The 18,321-nt window shown below is 44.2% G+C and overlaps 1 protein-coding gene across 21 annotated transcripts in view; it reads right to left on the bottom strand.

Moving 5' to 3' along the window:
• Positions 1 to 18,321, bottom strand: part of ADCY4 (adenylate cyclase 4) — a 1,677,325-nt gene that overhangs the window by 996,875 nt on the left and 662,129 nt on the right. For 17 of the 21 annotated variants that reach the window (XM_069633796.1, XM_069633797.1, XM_069633789.1 and 14 more), the window contains one exon: positions 3,419 to 3,495. The exons of the other annotated variants lie outside the window; for them this stretch is intronic. The gene's annotated coding sequence lies outside the window, so the exon portion shown is untranslated. The remainder of the gene's footprint in view (positions 1 to 3,418; positions 3,496 to 18,321) is intronic. 21 annotated transcript variants of the gene reach the window in all.

The following is an 18,321-nucleotide window of genomic DNA, read 5'->3' on the forward strand; positions in this document are numbered from 1 at the left end:
AGGACAGCACCAGAGGGAAACATCTGTGCAATATTCACATGCTTATAGTCATTGTTTGATGCATGCAAGCATGTTGGTACTATGCATGATACACAGGACATCTCCAATTAAATGAGTTAAATCCCTTTCAGCAGATGGCCAGCCAAAGCCTAATGCTTGGGTCAGAGCTAGAAACATCAATGATATTACTGTGCTTTATTGTGTTTTTTTTGCAACATGGTCTTTCTGCAAAGGCTCCCAATGCTTTCCTTTATGTTAGAGGACCTCAGGTGGGCGAGAGCTCTTAATATGGATTGTGAGGCTTCTGTGCATACTTGTACATTGTAGCATGAACATCTGACAATCTGCATCAGAAACAGGAAATACTTCCCAACAAGATTATCCATTTGCATACAGTCAAGGCACATGCATTGATGCATTTAGTTTATCTAATGAAGTAAAACGAACTGCAGACAGAGCCATGGCAGAGAAAGGGGTCTGCTGTTTTTTTTCTGCTGGTCTATCCTCCGTTCCTCGTGAGTGTATTTCTGATCTTTTTAAGTAAGGACCATTTTAAGCAACCCTAATCTAATCCTACTCCAATGACAGTCTTTACTATTCTCTCCTCTCTCTAACTATCCATCTCTCTATTCTTCTACCTTTTTCTCCTACTCCCTCTCCAATATCCCTCCGGCCTGTTCCCAACAACTTCTCCTCTCACCTCTTACTACTTCTGGCCTTCCCTTCCTCTGCTCTCCCTCATTCCTCTACACCCATCTCCCCTTTCCTTTCTCTCCCTCCCTCCCTCTTCTTCTCTTTCTTACCACCTCTGACCTCCTCTATACCTCTGGTCTTTTCACACACCTCTCCCACCTACAATCTCCTATTACTGTCCTCTAAAACTCTCAGCCCTTGCTTTCTTCATTGATATGATAAGTCATTTATAGCGTGCCTGTACACAACTGTTTTTAGGCACGACAAGACAAAGAAGGGAAGACATAAGGAGGACAAAACAACTATCTCACTTTCCCACTCCCCCTCTACTACACTCTTACACCCCTCCTCCCTCCACTACCATTCATTCCCACAGATACTCTCTCATTCACAGCTACACTTAGTTTGCTAGGTACCACTCTCTCTTACACACACTAACTCACCTGCACTCCGATACAGCTAATTTCTGCGCCAGACGGTCCATTCTCCTTTTTGTCCCTCAGTCCACTTGCATGCCTCCTGACCTCACCTAAACACCCCACACACTTTGCACTCTTTACAGGCTGTTTATTCCGGTGTCTTCCTGGGTTTCCCTCCCATCCCATTGGCTAGGTGTGCCACCTGATTCTGGGGTCCAGCCAGTTTCTGTCTTTTTCCCCAGGGGTATGCCATTCCATTGCAAAGGCATAACAGCCCCTTTTAGCCCAACCCCCTTTTTCTCCACAGGAAATGCAACAATATCTGTGATGGCCCCTGCTGGCAATCGGATCTGCGTACTGCTGGTTCCACTGTAAGTTGACTGCCCCTTCTTTCCCTTGACAGGCGCTGGATCATTGGAGTCAGCCAAGAAAGGTGTTGGTTTTCTGAAGCCCGCTGAGCTTGTTTGGTCTGGCAATGCATTCTGGTTTGGGTAGTAATGAAAGGAAATAAAGAAAACTCGGGCCAGAATAGAGGGTGTATGGCATTGTGGGGGATTGGTATTACTCATTCCATTCACTGCGTGCTCAGTAAGGTTTTCCGGGGATATCTCCCCTCACCTCTGGGGCAGGACAGGCTTGGACATCCACCCAGGTAGGCCTCCTTCTCAAGGCTGGGAGGGGCCCCAATGTCACCCACATTGCTTCCCAATTGTTGTCAAATGGAAAGGTGCAATTATTTGTCAATGTTTTACTTTCATTAACTAAACATAATACTCTGTTTTACAGACCAGCACACACATCACATAATAAACCAATATAATAACCAAGATATAATGTATAAGGGTGTGACTGTAGCTTGATTATTTTCTATCATAAATGGAAGCACTACTAATATCAGACTACTATGTGATGTGAAATTTCACAGATCTCATCTGGGTTGTCTACTGTATTTTAAAGATTTAAACACAACCAGTGAAGGAACCTTTGTGATGAGTTGATCAGTCATTATTTGACACAGTCTTGCATTTTGTTATTCATGATGTGATGGAAAAAATCTTTGAAATTGTAGAAGAAGCAAAACGTTTTTGTGGTCATTTGTCCGACCCTAAATTAAGCTTGCAACAGGACTATAAAATAATGTAGTCGATTCTGTGCCGTCTCTCCATTCAAATGGCATACCAGAAAAGAAAGAGCAGGCAATGGACCAAAGAATGCAATCAGAATGTGAGAAGGCAAACCCTTCCTCCGAAGAAGGCCCAGTACTGTGTACTGAAATACGATCCGTCCAGGATCATAGTCGGATATAAACTCGTCTCTGTAACTCCACTGCTTCTAGTTTGGCCACCTAACCACCTCTTCTGACTAATGCATCATAATCTATGGGGATGGCTACCAGTGTTTAAAAACTTCGTTTCGAGGCACCAATCTCTAGACCTGTACCCTTTTCTGGTGCAGGTACGTTGTTCTAGCAGGCAGGTAGGCGTGACTATCACTAAAGTGTATACTCAATGTATCAATCTCAGAGAGAAAGGGCTTAGTCTGCCTTGCTGGGATTTGAAACGGTGATCTGGCATATAGAAGGTCTATGTGTTTTCCCTGCGGGCAATTTTTGTCAAAAACTCATTTGCCAGGTCTGGGTTTGGTGTTGCAGAAAAACACTTTGCTGTGGCCGCTTTCCTCCTGCCCTACTGTCATGCAGGGGACACAGACCCCCCCAAAGCTTACCAACCCCCCTTACCTCACCCAACTTCCTCTTCTCATGCCGAGGACACCGCTGCAGCACCAGGGCTCTCACGGGGCCAGCTCCCTCCAGCTGTGTCCCTTCCCTCTTACAACCTCTGCCCTTCCCCGCTCTCTGCCCAGTGTAACCCAGCCCCCCAACCATGACCTCACCGTCCCACCCAGTGTGCTCCTTACTTTCTCAGATCGCCACTGCCCCACGTGGATCACTTCCAGATCAGCCCACTTTTGAACGGGGATCCCTGCAACAAGTGCTAAACACACTGAGCTATCCTTGGAACCATTGTGGCACATTTGGTTATTGCGCGTGATCATCATCAGAAGTTTATTCATATAACATGTCATCCAAGTACAAATGTATACAATAAATCAGAATATATCACAAATATGCTACACATTTAAAACACCTTAAGATAAAATGTAATAAAATGTGAGATCATATTTGGAAAAAAGCTGTAAAAACGTGCATTCACCAGTCACCATTAAGCTTCAAAGTAGAGTAATATTTCTCCTTCTATTCTTTACATACTTGGTAGTAGCAAAAAAAATTGCAGTTCCCATGTTACCTTTTTGCTCTTGGCCATCAGCAGATCTGCATTGCCTTATTCCCGCTATACGTGCAATTGCCAATAATTCTCTTCGTCTAATATCACCATATACAGGACAAAAGAAAGCAAAATTGCACATGATCAATATATTCCCCAGATAAAGTTGAAAATGTGACATAAGTTGAGATATGGTGAACAAACTGTATATACTACAGTGAATCCAGAATGCACTGCACAATTGTTTGATCAATTCAAACTTTACTTATTCACAACAGCCAGACAGCATGCTGAGTGCCTCAGCAGTGAACTACACAATAGCATATTGTTTTATACAATTCTCTATAAAAATGTGCATCGACTTCTTTGTATCAGGCATGCAGGTGGGGGACCCGGCCAGGATTCTATGTGTACTCACCTATTCGTGCAATGATCAGTAGTCTAGTAAACTCAAGAACAGCAGCATCTCCCCACTCATCCACTTCCCTGAATGCAATGGGACTGATTGGGCCCAGGGAAATCGAGGGGGACTTGCCCCTCATGACACAGCCCGACTACGCTGCTATACATCAACAATGCATTCCTTGTGTGGGAGGGATTGTTGGTGCATCCTTGATATGTGCCTTCACAACAAGGTACTGTTGATGCATTGTCAATGCAGGTGATGTTTGGTGCATTGTGCATGCATGGCCTGTTTGCAGGGAAATGTTGGTACGCATCAGTGCCTGGTTTGAGTGCAGGAGATCGTTGCCGCATCATCGCTGCATACATGAGCACAGAGGATTGTTTGCGCCTCATTCATTTTGTGCCTTAAGTCTAGGGAATTGTTTGGGCAACATGAATGTATGCCGTGTGTGTAGGGGAGTGTAGGTGCATTATTGTCAAAACCGGATGCACACGATTATAAGTGCAACATTATTTTACATCCTGATCACAGATGAGTGCTGAAATATGATTGATTTATGACCTGAACACAGATGGGTATTGGAGTATGGCTAATTTATGTTGTGAATGCAGAGGATTATTGCAGTGGGCTATTTGAGTAGGGCTGATGTATGCCCTACATGCAAAGGATTACTGCAGTGTCATTGATACGTACCCTGGCCGCAGTGGGCTATATGAGTAGGGCCGATGTATCCCCTACATGCAGAGGATTACTGCAGTATCATTGATGCATGCCCTAGCCGCAGTGGGCTATATGAGTAGAGCCGATGTATCCCCTACATGCAGAGGATTACTGCAGTATCATTGGTGCATGCCCTAGCCGCAGTGGGCTATATGAGTAGAGCCGATTTATCCCCTACATGCAGAGGATTACTGCAGTATCATTGGTGCATGCCCTAGCCGCAGTGGGCTATATGAGTAGAGCCGATGTATCCCCTACATGCAGAGGATTACTGCAGTATCATTGGTGCATGCCCTAGCCGCAGTGGGCTATATGAGCAGGACTGATGAATGCCCTACATGCAAAGGATTACTGCAGTATTATTGATGAGTGCCCTAGCCGCAGTGGGCTATATGAGTAGAGCCGATGTATCCCCTACATGCAGAGGATTACTGCAGTATCATTGATGCATGCCCTAGCCGCAGTGGGCTATATGAGTAGAGCCGATGTATCCCCTACATGCAGAGGATTACTGCAGTATCATTGGTGCATGCCCTAGCCGCAGTGGGCTATATGAGTAGAGCCGATTTATCCCCTACATGCAGAGGATTACTGCAGTATCATTGGTGCATGCCCTAGCCGCAGTGGGCTATATGAGTAGAGCCGATGTATCCCCTACATGCAGAGGATTACTGCAGTATCATTGGTGCATGCCCTAGCCGCAGTGGGCTATATGAGCAGGACTGATGAATGCCCTACATGCAGAGGATTACTGCAGTATTATTGATGAGTGCCCTAGCCGCAGTGGGCTATATGAGTAGAGCCGATGTATCCCCTACATGCAGAGCATTACTGCAGTATCATTGATGCATGCCCTAGCCACAGTGGGCTATATGAGCAGGGCTGATGAATGCCCTACATGCAAAGGATTACTGCAGTATCATTGATGAGTGCCCTGGCCGCAGTAGGCTATTTGAGTAGGACTGATTTATGCTTGGTGGGTCATGTCACAAGTTGTAACAAATAACGCAACAAGTACATTTAATGTCATACTTTTTATTTAAGGTGTAAGGATGTTTAGGGTTTGTGAAAGTGTTCCCTGACACTTCACAAGGACAATGTATGTTCTGCTTTCCTGGGTTAGACTCAGGGGACCTTTAACTTGCTTCACCACCTCCTTCTCGACACTACTTCTGTCTCCTAGACCAAGGTCTCTACCCTTTCATTCTCTGCCACCTCTCGGGTTCCTCCTCCTTCACTATGTTTAGGGCCTCTGCCCTTCTTGCTCTGTCTTGCCCTTGGTCAGAGCCTCCGTCTTCACATGCCCTGTCTTTCCCTCATCTAAGGCCTCCACCTTTTTGACCTCTGACCTTTTCTTGACTATGGCCAGGTCTCACGTTACCTGCCTTTTGGTCTCTGCTCCAAGCTCCTTCCTTTGCTGTATTTCTGCTCTGCAGCTTTCTGTCTCCTCCAGCTGTAAAATCAATCACAACTACAATATGCCCTTTGTGAGACAGGCGTGGTATGAAGAGAGACACAGACTGAAAAGTAACAGTTTGAAAAGCTTGATTATAACATTTTGTAGGGTTGGTGTAATGCCTATCTGGCCCTAACTCTAATGGGGTTGTTCCCTTAACTGATGCTTCTAAGGGCCGTTGTTATCCATAAGTTCATAACCAAAGTCTGCCTGTGTCAAAACCTATGCTGGCCCTTACTCTTAAAACAAATGGGATGTTAGGTGCGCTTAAAGAAAAGAAATGGTGGTTCAAAAAGAAATGCAAACACCAAGGCAGGTTTCAGGTAGCCTTACCGTCAGTTTAAAAATAGTTAAACATAAAAGGGGTGCCCTTGGGATCTTCCAGGTAGCACTCTTGCAGCAGGACAATAACGTTTACAATGTCTCTGGTCTCTTGGGTTCCATTCCCCAAGCTCTGACCCCTCTGGTTCCCAAAACGAAGAGTCACAGTTCCTTATTGCCCTTTCAAGATTCCATTCCCCACTTCTAGGCCTCTCTCTTTTCAACAATATCTCTCATAGTTTCCATTTGGCCCCTAAGGGTTCCCTTTGCCAAATCTAAGTCCCCGTTGTCTTAAATAAAGATTCACAGTTCTTTCAGGCCTCTCAGGATTCCCTTACCCAAGTCTAAGCCTTTCGCGTTGCAACTCCTCCTCTCACAGTTTCCTTTGGGCCTCACTTGGTTCCCTTCCTCAAACCAAGGCCCCTCATGTCTCCTAAGATTCACTTGAAAGTTCCGAAACACAAAAGTTCATCTTGTCACGATGTACCTCTCAATGCATGGTTCCTTCTTGCAGTGTTTTAACAGCCTTTATTTTACTTTGTGGATTTCCCACTTCATTTTCAGTGTAGCTCCCCTTTTCTCACCTTCTATCAAGTGGTGCTGTACACCTCCTCTGTTTAACACTGTGGCAATATCAAAGACTTTCAACAACTCAGGACTTTTACTCCTCTCTGTGCGCAACCACTCTGATACTTAGCCCCTTTCCTTAGTCTCTTTATCTTGCCTTCTTCTAGCAGCTTCTGCCTTTCTTTGCCACTTGCACACTTTCCTTTGGCAGCTTCTGCCTTTCCCTGCCACTTGCACACTTCTGTCTTTCTTTCCTCGTGCCGCTTGCATGCTTTTTTTTTTCTTTTACCCTTTTCGTTTTGTGCCACCTGCACCTTTAAAACTTTCACTTGACTTTCTTTCGGGGTCGCTCACACCCGCTTGTTTCTTCCTTTTCTTTAGGATCCACACAGTTTCTCTTTCCTGTTTCTTTGCGGTGCTTGCGCATATTTATCTCTCTCTCTCTCTCTCGCCCTGTCACTGTCATGCTGCTTGCACTTTTCTCTTCCAACGCTCCCGCTCCAGCCTCCCACACGCTACTTAGTTTCTCCCTTTCATTGAAACTCACTGAGTAGCGCTGCGCTGGTGGGCGGTTTCCTTGGGATGTGTGTGTCGAGGTCAGGATCTCACCACCTGCCCTCAGACATCCGTAGGACCTGCACATGTTGCAGCGGAACAAGCACTGGCCTGGATACAGCCAAACAGGTCACAGCTTTCCCCAATCGAGCTTCACTGAGACATGGCTCAGTCGCCATTGATGCAACCCCTCTGACAAACTGGGTCAACGTACTAGCGTCCCGTTCTCCTCCGGATCCTCCGGGCTGCTCCTGCTCCAGCCTCCTGTTCCCTGGTTTCCACGATCCGTCCAGCAACCAGAGCTTGCTCATTTACTCTGGCAGAACTCCACCTTTTATAACATAATTTAGGGTCAGTTGGAGTCAGGCGTGTATAGTTAGTGTCAAACGCTTGACCCTGTCTGACTCTATTAAAGGGACAGCCTAGTGGTGTAGTGTAGGCCTCTCCAGTCATCCTCCTCTGCACAGTACTGTTCCTATGGGTAATCTTTCCAACTCCCAGTTGCCTCTTCCTCGTCCCAGTACATGTTGGAAATGGGGAGGTAAAGACAGGGCAATACAAACATTTACGTTTATAGGCTGAATAATCATTGGGTGATTGCAGAGGAGAGAGTGGAACCCCCTGGCCCTGTTTTTATACAACTGGGGCGATTCCCCTTTAGTTAGGTTACTCCCTACCCCTGGTACCCAGCCATGAAAGTACTGGTCCTGACAGCACCCGCTATGGTCTGAAATGGGGGAGTATGAATAGGTGTTGAGGTCAAAGCCATGCTGTTGTTTCATCTGACCCTCCTCACTGCCTGCTTCTGTTCGGGTCCGATATATCCACCTCCTTCGTGGTTCAGGGACAGTGGGACTTGCATATCCCATGAAGCCTTTATGGACTTCTTCCTCCTCGCCTATCATCCCTTTGGGATACCAAGCCTCACCTGGGGTCTTCCCATGGGCGTAACCCCATTCTCCTCTACCCAGGTGATCCTCACTCGCTCGTCCACCCCCAGGGTTGGGATCGAAAAGTGATGGTCCTCTCCTGGCCACCTGATTAGAAGATTTTTGGGGTCTACATGGGAGAATACCCCCAGGTTTCTCACACCTTCTACTCTAAATCTTACAGATAGCCTAGTAGTTTTCCGCTCATCTATGGGTCTTGGAATCTGGTCCTCCACGCCAGGTCTTACAGCTGGCCGAGCAATCTTTCTCTCTGTTCCAGCAATCTTATTCCTCCTCTTTAACACCACAACTCACCTTCTTTGTACCACAACACTCTTACATTATTATCATGGGAGATGACCATTATATAGTTCTTGGGCTGAGTAACATCTTGTTGGCCAGAGGGCCACATGCCTGCTCTGGGCATGCTCCATGGTAGTCATGTGTTCTAGTCCTAAGTTCATTAGGGAAGTCCTGAAATAGGAAATCTGCTATCTTGGATCCCACTTTAGACTATGTTTGTTGCTGGCTGGTGTGGTGAATCAAGGTTTTTCCCCCGACTCACACAAAGAACATATCTATGAATCCTTGTGGTGGCAAAGGGAGAGGAGTGGCTGTTCAAGCTGGCAACATGCACCGAGATGCGCTGCCAGCATGGATAGAGGAAAATGTTTATCAGCTGCAAAGGAAATGCTGTAGCCTGCCTCACCACTGAAATGCACAGTGGTAGGTTGGTTACCTCCCATGTAGAAGACCTGCCTTGAATTCCTCATTAAGGACCATGGGTAAACTGAATCTAAATTAATAAAATAACCTCTACAAAACCTCAAAGATATGGGAAAATAAAAAAAGGTTCTTTCATAAAGCAAGAGGAACAGAGTCATACACCTACCATCTACCCAGGAGGAGCAAACGAGATAAACTGGAGCACAATTCTTACATAGGAGAGTTCATTGGAACTCCTAATTGACTCAACCGATATTTGAACTGACCAATAGGTATGACCTACCCTGGGAGGCTATTATATATGGTTCACCTTCCACACTGTAGGGCCAGACAGTTCAGCTAATGAGTCATCGGCTATTGGAGAAAATACTGAATAAAAGGAGAGCCAGTTGAGTTGCAAGATGTCTCAGCTGTAGACTGGTTTCCTCTCTCACCGGTTTGGTGAAAACAGTGTAGAAGAAGCCTGAATCAGCAAAAGGCAGGCTGCCTTGTATCTGGTAGCTACTCTGCTGTGCTGAAGAGGGACACCTGAGAGAACCCAGCTGAACCCAGGAGATGAAGCCCACACCGCTCTGATCCAGGAGCACAGAGGAGCTGGTAGAAAGGCAGCCTGTGCTAGCCCATGGAAGTAACGATGCAACCTAAAGTTCCTCAGTGAACAAGGGCCTGTGGGCAGCCTTTACTCCTGGTACGGAAGGGATGGGACCAGTGCAAAGGAGTCACATATGGGACTCATCCCCTTGCTCTGAGGGAAGATACCCCAAGAAAGCTGGTGAGAGCAAAGATACCCAGAGAGAGGGATAATGAGAGTCAAGAGACTGAAGGAGAGAGAGTGATGATACCCGAAGAGAGGGGAGCAAGAGTCAAACGACCCCAGGAGAGGGGGAGAGAGTGAAGATAACCTTGAACAGGGATAAAAGAGAAGCAAGAGAAAATACCCTGAGTCAAGAAAAAGAGAGTGTGAAGCCCAGAGTTGAAATGAAACACCCCGAAGTGGGGGGAAAGTGAAATCAGCACCCAGACGTGTCAGGAGAAAGAGGGACTGAAATATCACAAGTAAGACTTTATTTTGAATAATGTTTTAGAATATTTAGCCATTAAAGTGGGACCTGAAGAACTTTCCATCCTGGGGAGAAAACCTGGAACAGGAGCAGTCAAGTGCCTTTTTAGTTGTTGAACCCTTTAGATGTATGGATATTCATTTTTCAATAAATGTAGTAGACTAGTATAGGATTTGGGCTAGAGACTTTGGGCCTCATTCCGAGTTTGGAGGCAGCCATGGTGCTATTAGCGCTATGGCTGCCTCCAAAACCGGGTCTGGGTCCGGTCTGGTTGAATGGGAACTTACTGGGACATTCCGAGCGGTGCGGACCCGGTAAGTCCCCATTCAACCAACCATTCCCCATTCCCATTGAGCCCCCATGGGACGCAATGGGGAAGGCGCCAATTACAGGCCCGCAAATAGCGGGCACACTATTAGCGCCCTGGTCCCTTAGCGGGACCCACAAAAGACATGTGGTCAGACCACACATTTTTTGCGGCTCCTGCTAAGGGACCTCGGAATTGGGTGGTAAGGGTTTAACAGCACCGGTCTCTTTAACAGTGACCGTTAACCCTTACCGCCCAACTCGGAATGAGGCCCTTTGTTTGATTCATCCTGACAAGAATACCCTTTCTTTGATCATTTGAATTTTAGAATAGGGGACTTATCACGTTACAGTTAATTCTCATTATTTCAGTTTGTTATTTTCTTTCAAGCTGGCAAGGAGGTCAGACTACTTTTAAAGAGAATATAATAAAGATCCATGTAGATTATGTCCCAGAGTCAGAGTCCTACTTTTGGCTTGCCACACTGGGAAGGAGCTGTTGGTTCGCTCTCCTGTTTCACTCTGGAGGGTTTTCCTTCTCTAACATTTCGTCTGGATGATCTCTTGAGCCAAACAGCTCAGGGTATGTATTAAGGATAACTCTTGTGGGGTTTTCAAAAAATGTTTCTCCTTTGTTTGGTACAGTGTTGATACCCTTTATCTTTCTTTTAATGTAGGGAGTGGCTGCAGGTGCTGGCAACTGTGAGTGTTCCCGTTTTGTGGGGGAAGGAAATGGGGTTCTGTCTATGGGGCCATTAACTGTAGGGGTGAGGACGGGGCTTCCTGCTGCCACGATGGATATAAAATGGGTGAGGTTTGTGTGTTCCCCAGGACAGGACCCTTTGATGGGTTTAAACACTTTCATGGGATACCCGAGTCTTACCCATTATCTTCCTGAGTCAAAATCTAGAAGTGTGTTTTGCTAGTCCAGTATGCGTTTGCCTCTGTTGGGAAAGATGAATCATGGAGGTTCTTTCTTGTTGGTTTGTTAAAATAATTAGGGCCATCTTGCTCAGGGACATATTGTTCAGCCTTCGTCCTGGTACTGATGCCCTGAAATGATCTTCTGGTCTAGCCCACCCCCACCCTGGGTCCTTAATTCCACTTCCTGGATCCAGTATGGGTTTTGGTTTAATTCAAAAGGGGAATAATTGGAGTTGCAGTTTATTTCTGGATTGTTTTCCCCAAAGGGATAGGTCTATGCCGCAGGATATGCTTTGAATGCAAACAGCTGGTGTTGTGGACCTGGGGATACCATATTCCGGTCGATGTGGTGAATTCATTATAGTCACTTCTCCACAGTCATCAATAAATGTCCTGAGCTGAGATGAAGAAGGGTGTGTTGTTACTGCATGCTCGGATTGTAGTGTATTGATGCATTGTTGATGTGTGACCTAAGCACAGGAGACCAATGGTGAATTGTTGAAGTATGTCCTGGGGGGATTATTGGTGGGTTTCTGAGAAATCGCTTGACTAATTGAGATTGCAGCATCTTGCCAACAAATGGTTCTATGCAGGAGATTATTGGAGGGTTGACATATGCAATGATTTTGGGGGATTATTAGTGTGAAATATGTCCAGAGTGAAGAACATTATTGAGGTGTAGCGATGTGTGCTCTCAGTGATGGGAGATTCTTCTTGTGTTGTCCCTGTATCGAGGTATAGGTAATTTTATCCTGCAAAATTGAGTAGAAGACACAGCCAAGGCCCTGGACTCGCCAGGGTTACTCCCTCCACATTCTAAAGATCTCAGCGCAGATGTCTGCTTGTTTCCCAATTAAACTCACACACTCTCTTTTCAAAGATGTGTTTGAAGTCAGGTCAGTTTGCACCGGAGTAGGATTTAGAAGTGTGTGCAAACTTGCATAAACGGGTGCTCAAGCTGAATTTCTGCACGTGTCTGGGTAAAATCTTGCTTCTGTGTGCTAAAGCAGAACTCCTTTTTGTCAGCAAGCATATATGTAATTCAATATGAAGTCTCTCTAACTATATCAGGCCAGATCAAAGAATATATGGCCCAGTCTTCTCAAATCACTACATAGCTTAACTGTTTCGTCTTTTCTTTTGAACCTTCGTTTCATCCATCTGTCTTTTTCATCCAACAGGGTCAATTCAGTGGCTTGCCGACATATGCCCATAGTATGGTCAATCATTGTTGGATTGACAGTGTAAATCCAGATTTTGGGAAGTCATCGAATGAATTGTCGATTATGCCCGGAGTGTGGTCATATCATTGGTTGATCATTGGTGCTTGTTGATATGGCACAATACTCTAAACCCAAACTTGGAATTTGTCCGATATTATATGCGCTATGAAAGAGTATTTCTTGATGCTCTGGTTAAACACCAAAATGGAAATCTATACAGCAGTTTATTTAAAAAACCCACAGGTTGAAACACCATGTTACACTAACCCAGCCATCACTCAAAATCACAGAACAACCCCCACACCCCCTTATGGTACGTTCCTCGGCCAAGCATATCAGCAGTACAAATGACAACATCTTGATTGAGTGTCTCATTCAAAGAGAAACATTACTGTTTCCAAAGACAAAAACAGTTCTGAAGACTAACTTGATTGTGCCACACCCATTTTGAGATAAATGCCCAAAATCCAATAATGTATCCTAAACAATTGCCTCCTTGTGTCTCTCAACAATGTTTCAACCCCTAAAACCACGTTTCTCTTATGCCAGGTAAAACATTTTGAAGACCATTTGGTGCATGCAGCAATCAGATTGCCGCCATTTAGGGGACATCACCCTTGTGGAAAAATATACTTCTTGTAATCTAACCGTAAAATGCAAGATATTTGAAGATGGAAACTTTAAATGGAACTTTGCAACCATATCGTGACATAAAAAGGAATATATGGTATCAAATGTGCAAACAACATGATCTATATTGGGATGACTACAAAAACAGTCATTATGCACATTGAGAGACAAAAGTAAGAACATGAAAACTAAAACACTGCAATGTCCACTGGCCGAGCGCTTCATCGATCTCAACCGCTCAGATACAGTGCCTTCATGGTTGGCGAGTGATATTGCTAAACCAGAAAATCGAGGGTTCTCCGCCGTGCCAAGATCAGAAAGAGTGGAACAACAATGTTTCCACCACCATGACAGTCACAAGACTGCCCTCAATAAGTTCACCAATTGTCCCTCGGTTACTGTTTGACCTGGAGCATGACTCTTTAAGTTTACCTTTATATTCATTCGAGGAGACTTGGGTTTTCTGCACTGGATCCAGGTATTTGCCCTTTTAATACAAATATGTCCATTCAATTTTATGCAAAAAACAGGCACCTCTGCATTGGAAGGCAATACCTAGGAGACGCTTTTTCAAGAGAATACATACATGTATAAAACCCATATATGTGTTTGATGTAAAATGACTGCCGCTGTGCATTTCAGCTCCAAACTATTGCCCATGGCTCCCTTTGCATTGCCAATACTAGCCCATTAAACATTGGAAGGGACTAGATCCGTGTTCATTGTTCAATCTAATACATACACAATACATATGCAAAAAGACAGCTACAACATATTGACCCTCCTAACTATTGCATGCAGATTCTTCCTCATTACACAAGGGTATTCCATTGCCTTGCATGACTGACCTAGCATGCCAGTGTTTATTCTCTTGGCATGCTCTAGTCTTTTACTCACTGGGCCACATATACATCTCTCACCAAATGGCACCTGCACCATTTCCACACATATGCCGATCTAATCAGACTGCTACAGCAAACTCAAAAGGTATAAGCATACTTGTTTTGCCACGTTACCCCTTCTCCAACCTAAAAGACTCGTATATATTTAGATTCCAACTGTTGTTTTCATTTTCCCCTGCAGACATGTTGAACAAAACACTACACACTTCAAAGAAATACTGCACTAGCGGTGTCAAACCTGTGCACTTTAAATTTCACTAAGGACCTTAGTCAAGATTCATTTGAGCTAATAAACACATACATTTTTACATAAATGTATTGGTCTACTAGTGTCTTCCCTCAATACTACTTGTGGATTATGCCTTTGTGTTCTAGCCACTGAACCGAAGAGTTACGGCTTTACTTTTTGCTATGTCCCACCAAGCATGAAGTCATGAGACTGTTTGCCCACCAGTGTATATTGGCAGGTCGTTGTATAGAACATATTTGCAATTTCTCCTACATAATCTACCAGGATTCAATTCTAATATATCCCCTACCCCCTTTTCAGAATTGTGAAATCAGCATCTGATGGGACCACAAACCAATGTGGTCCTGAAGAAGGCTAGTCCTCTAATCATTGGTAACTTCCAGCCCAAACCTCTATGGACTCTACATCCAAAGCAATTTAATTACAAAAATGATTGTATCGAACTAATTTGGAGTTCATTCACCTCGTTGTGTTGTTTGTGTCGATATATATGCATCTCACTGTTAACTAAATACAACTCAAATCATTTTTTGTGTATGTGTCTGCCACTCTACTTGGATGAACGCATTTGTCCACAAATAATGTAAATAAAAAGAAATACCAGTTTATAGTATAGATTGTTAATGTTTAAAGATTTTTATGTGATGTATTCAATTGGTACAACATTATTACAAGGCCGGCATGTTTTCCGCTGAGTTTTTTGCTGAAATAATTGATCGAAAAATATGGCAAAGGGTGGGTAAGGGGATATAAGGGATTGGGGAGTGTAGGGAATAGGGACTAGATAACAGGTAAGTGGGGGATTTGGGGGGACCCCTGGCAAATATTAAAAAATAATAATTTGATGAGTTTTTTTCGGCCAAAAATATTCGGATAAAAAATCAGTGAAAATTAATCTGGGGATGTAAGAACATAGAACCATTCAATTATATCCCTGGTTTAGCCACACTATCTTGTTTTTGTTTTCTTGTTAATAAAGTGAATTTATTTCCATTCAAACCTATAACAATAACCCTAAGGAATAGCTAATGAATCGAAATGGCGACGTGCGTCATGTGTTTGGGGATTATTGGCATTTTTTCGTTTTATTCTGTGAGCAAAGGGTATTATTTCTGTATGGTTGATGGAAACCATGAACCAATGCAGTGGGTTATTGGTGCTTTTCCAGTGTGTACCCTGAGGAGCGGGGATTTAAGATGCTTTGTGGATTTATGTGACAAAGCCTATGGATCACTGGTATTTGCTGATGTATGCAGAGTCCAGGGAAGGTCAGCTGTTTTTTTCTGTACACACTGAAAGCCTGAGATTATTGGTGCATTGCTGATGTTATCCTATATTGTTGGTACTTTTCATTTTTGGCTCATTTGCTGCTCAGACACCAATTACCAACCAATATCATGAACATTGCAGAGGGCGGAGGAGAGTGATGGTAATTACTGAATTACAACCAATGTACCGTACCCATCAACATGTAAAGTAGTGCATTGTAAAAGGATATAGACAGCACAGAATGCTTTGGAATGTCTGCTTCCAAGGGCAGGAAAGCGTTGAGGTGCACTGCAGCTTTCACTTTCACTATAACTTCACAATACCTAGAGATGTCATACCAATCCTAGCAATGGTGTTTGTACCAGGACAAACTTGTCAATAGAGTGAGTAACTGGGCTTTTATGGTATTAGCTGGCATATGTTTGCAATAGCGGTCACCTGATGCAAGTACCAAAAGGTAATGATGGGAGTACATAGGCGTATGATGGCAATTGCTATTGAATTGTGCATCTCGCTAAAACAACTATAAGTAGACCAAAGCTAATGGCTCTGCAATGGTTTCTTGATGCATGCATGATCAGAGGGAAAGTTTTGGTGCTCATGTTGCCCAGTTTTCAGATTGGTGTACCACTCATTTTTCCATTTGGCTTTTCCATCTTGGTGTGATATTACAGGGCCTGCGGTGCTCAACACATAGCAAGAGCACTTTTTGGGTGGCTTATAACTTTACCCCCCCCCGGATGAATCCTTACCAAACATTGCAAAAATAGTATATGGCCCTGTCAGATTGATTCTGTGAGGTTTAGTGAGATTTCGTCATGGGTGGGGCAAAATTATAGGGGGGTTCCCAAATTTTCCATAGATGCAATGGACATTTTTTTTTTGCTCATGTCTACAGTCCAAACCGCTGGACGGATTTTCATCAAATTTGCTGCAGGAGCTGTAACTTGGTCCTGAAAGCGTGTTTTTGTGAATTTGGTGCAAATCCATCCAGTAGTTTGTTTTTTAAATGACCCAAAAGTAGGTAAAAAAGAATTAGTGATATCTGGGTTCAGTCCGCGGACTCACTTCCCTGTTCAGTCCATGGACAGGCATCCGATTGGCCTAGAGGGCGATGTGATGTCCGAAGACATCGGACGCGGCCACTGATTGGATGGTGAAAAGTGTGAAGGCCGTCAGATTTTTGGAAAAGCCTGCCATGTTGGATTCGCGGACAGCACAACATTGCACTTGTCAAACTTATCAAACAATCTCTGGGGAGGTGAGGGGGGGATGAGGATGGGATGGGACATGGCCCTAAGAAGCCAAATGACTGGTGTTTTTCATCCTCCAATTCAACGAACAGTCCAGATGTTCGGGTACAGTCCTGTGATGTTCGCAAACACTTCAGATGTTCAGGACATCTATGCTAATTCTGCATTACAGGGTTGGTGACAAGCAGTTTTTGGATGGCTTATAACTTTGGCGCCACTCAATGAAACTGCATGAAATATTAGAATTGTATTCTAGACCCGATTCTGAATGGGTTTGAAAAGCGTGGAGCTGTTTTGTTCAGAGGGAACAAAATTATAGGAGGGTGTATCAAAATATTGTAAAGGCTTATAAATGTGGTGCCATTTGACAAATCTGCACAAAGGTTTGCACAAAGATTCTGAATCTGGATATAAATGTTTTTGCAAAGTTTGGTGGGATTCTGTCAAGAGGGGGCAAAATTAGAGGGGGTCTCGAAATATTGTAAAGGCTTACAAATGGGGTGCCATTTGATAAATCTACACAAAAGTTTGAAAAAAGCTTTTAGATCTAGATATAAATGGTTTTGTTAAGTTTGGTCGGATTCTACCAAGAGGGGGCTAAATTAGAGTGGGGTCTCAACATTTTTAGATGGCTCATAACTTTGTTTCCGTTTGACGAATGTGGACAAAGCTTTTCAGAAAGGTTATAGACCCAATCTTGAATGTTTGTTTAAAGTCTAAATGGATTTTCTCAAGTGGGGGCTAAGTTATATGACTATTGTATGTACATACATTTCGACACTTTTGAAAAAATAAAACATGGGCGGATTTCCAGCAAACTCGTGTAAGTAGCATTGGCAAGGACCTTAAAGCATGGTTTTGCAAATGTGCCTGTGTTTTCTTTTTGTTAAGTGCCATAATGTAGATTCAAACAATAGTCATATACCTTTGGTGGCTGAGGTATCGCCTGTGGCCATTGGCAGTGGACAGATTGTCCGAATCATGGCATAAGGACATGACCCGGACAATCTGGCTATTGGCCATGGCCACGAGGGACGACAAATGGGGATAAAGTGGCCATGTCCACCTGGGACCAGCTATGTGGTAAAATTATTTGAAAGTGGGATCGGTTTGAAAGGGAAAATAAAATGTGCTTGTGGTGATATGGTCATAGGGTTATGCAGGCTGCCATGGAAAGGGAAGAGGAGCTCTGTACGGAGCCTCGCCTTCCTTTTCCATGGTGGCCTTCTTGGAAAAGGATTTTCCTTCCTACAGAGTGATCAGTGTAGGAAGAAAAATCCTTTTTTTTTTTAGCACCCCGGGTTCCCGCTCTGGGAACCTGGGCTGCTAATGGCCTTCATCTCCCATTACATGGGCTGGAGCGGGAGATAGCGGTCCGGAGCCCTTGTTATATGCCCTCGCTTCACTTGGGCCGATAACTTGGGGT

This window comes from Ambystoma mexicanum, chromosome 13 (genome assembly GCF_040938575.1).
Source record: "Ambystoma mexicanum isolate Mex_15411 chromosome 13, UKY_AmexF1_1, whole genome shotgun sequence".
Lineage (NCBI taxonomy): Eukaryota > Metazoa > Chordata > Amphibia > Caudata > Ambystomatidae > Ambystoma > Ambystoma mexicanum.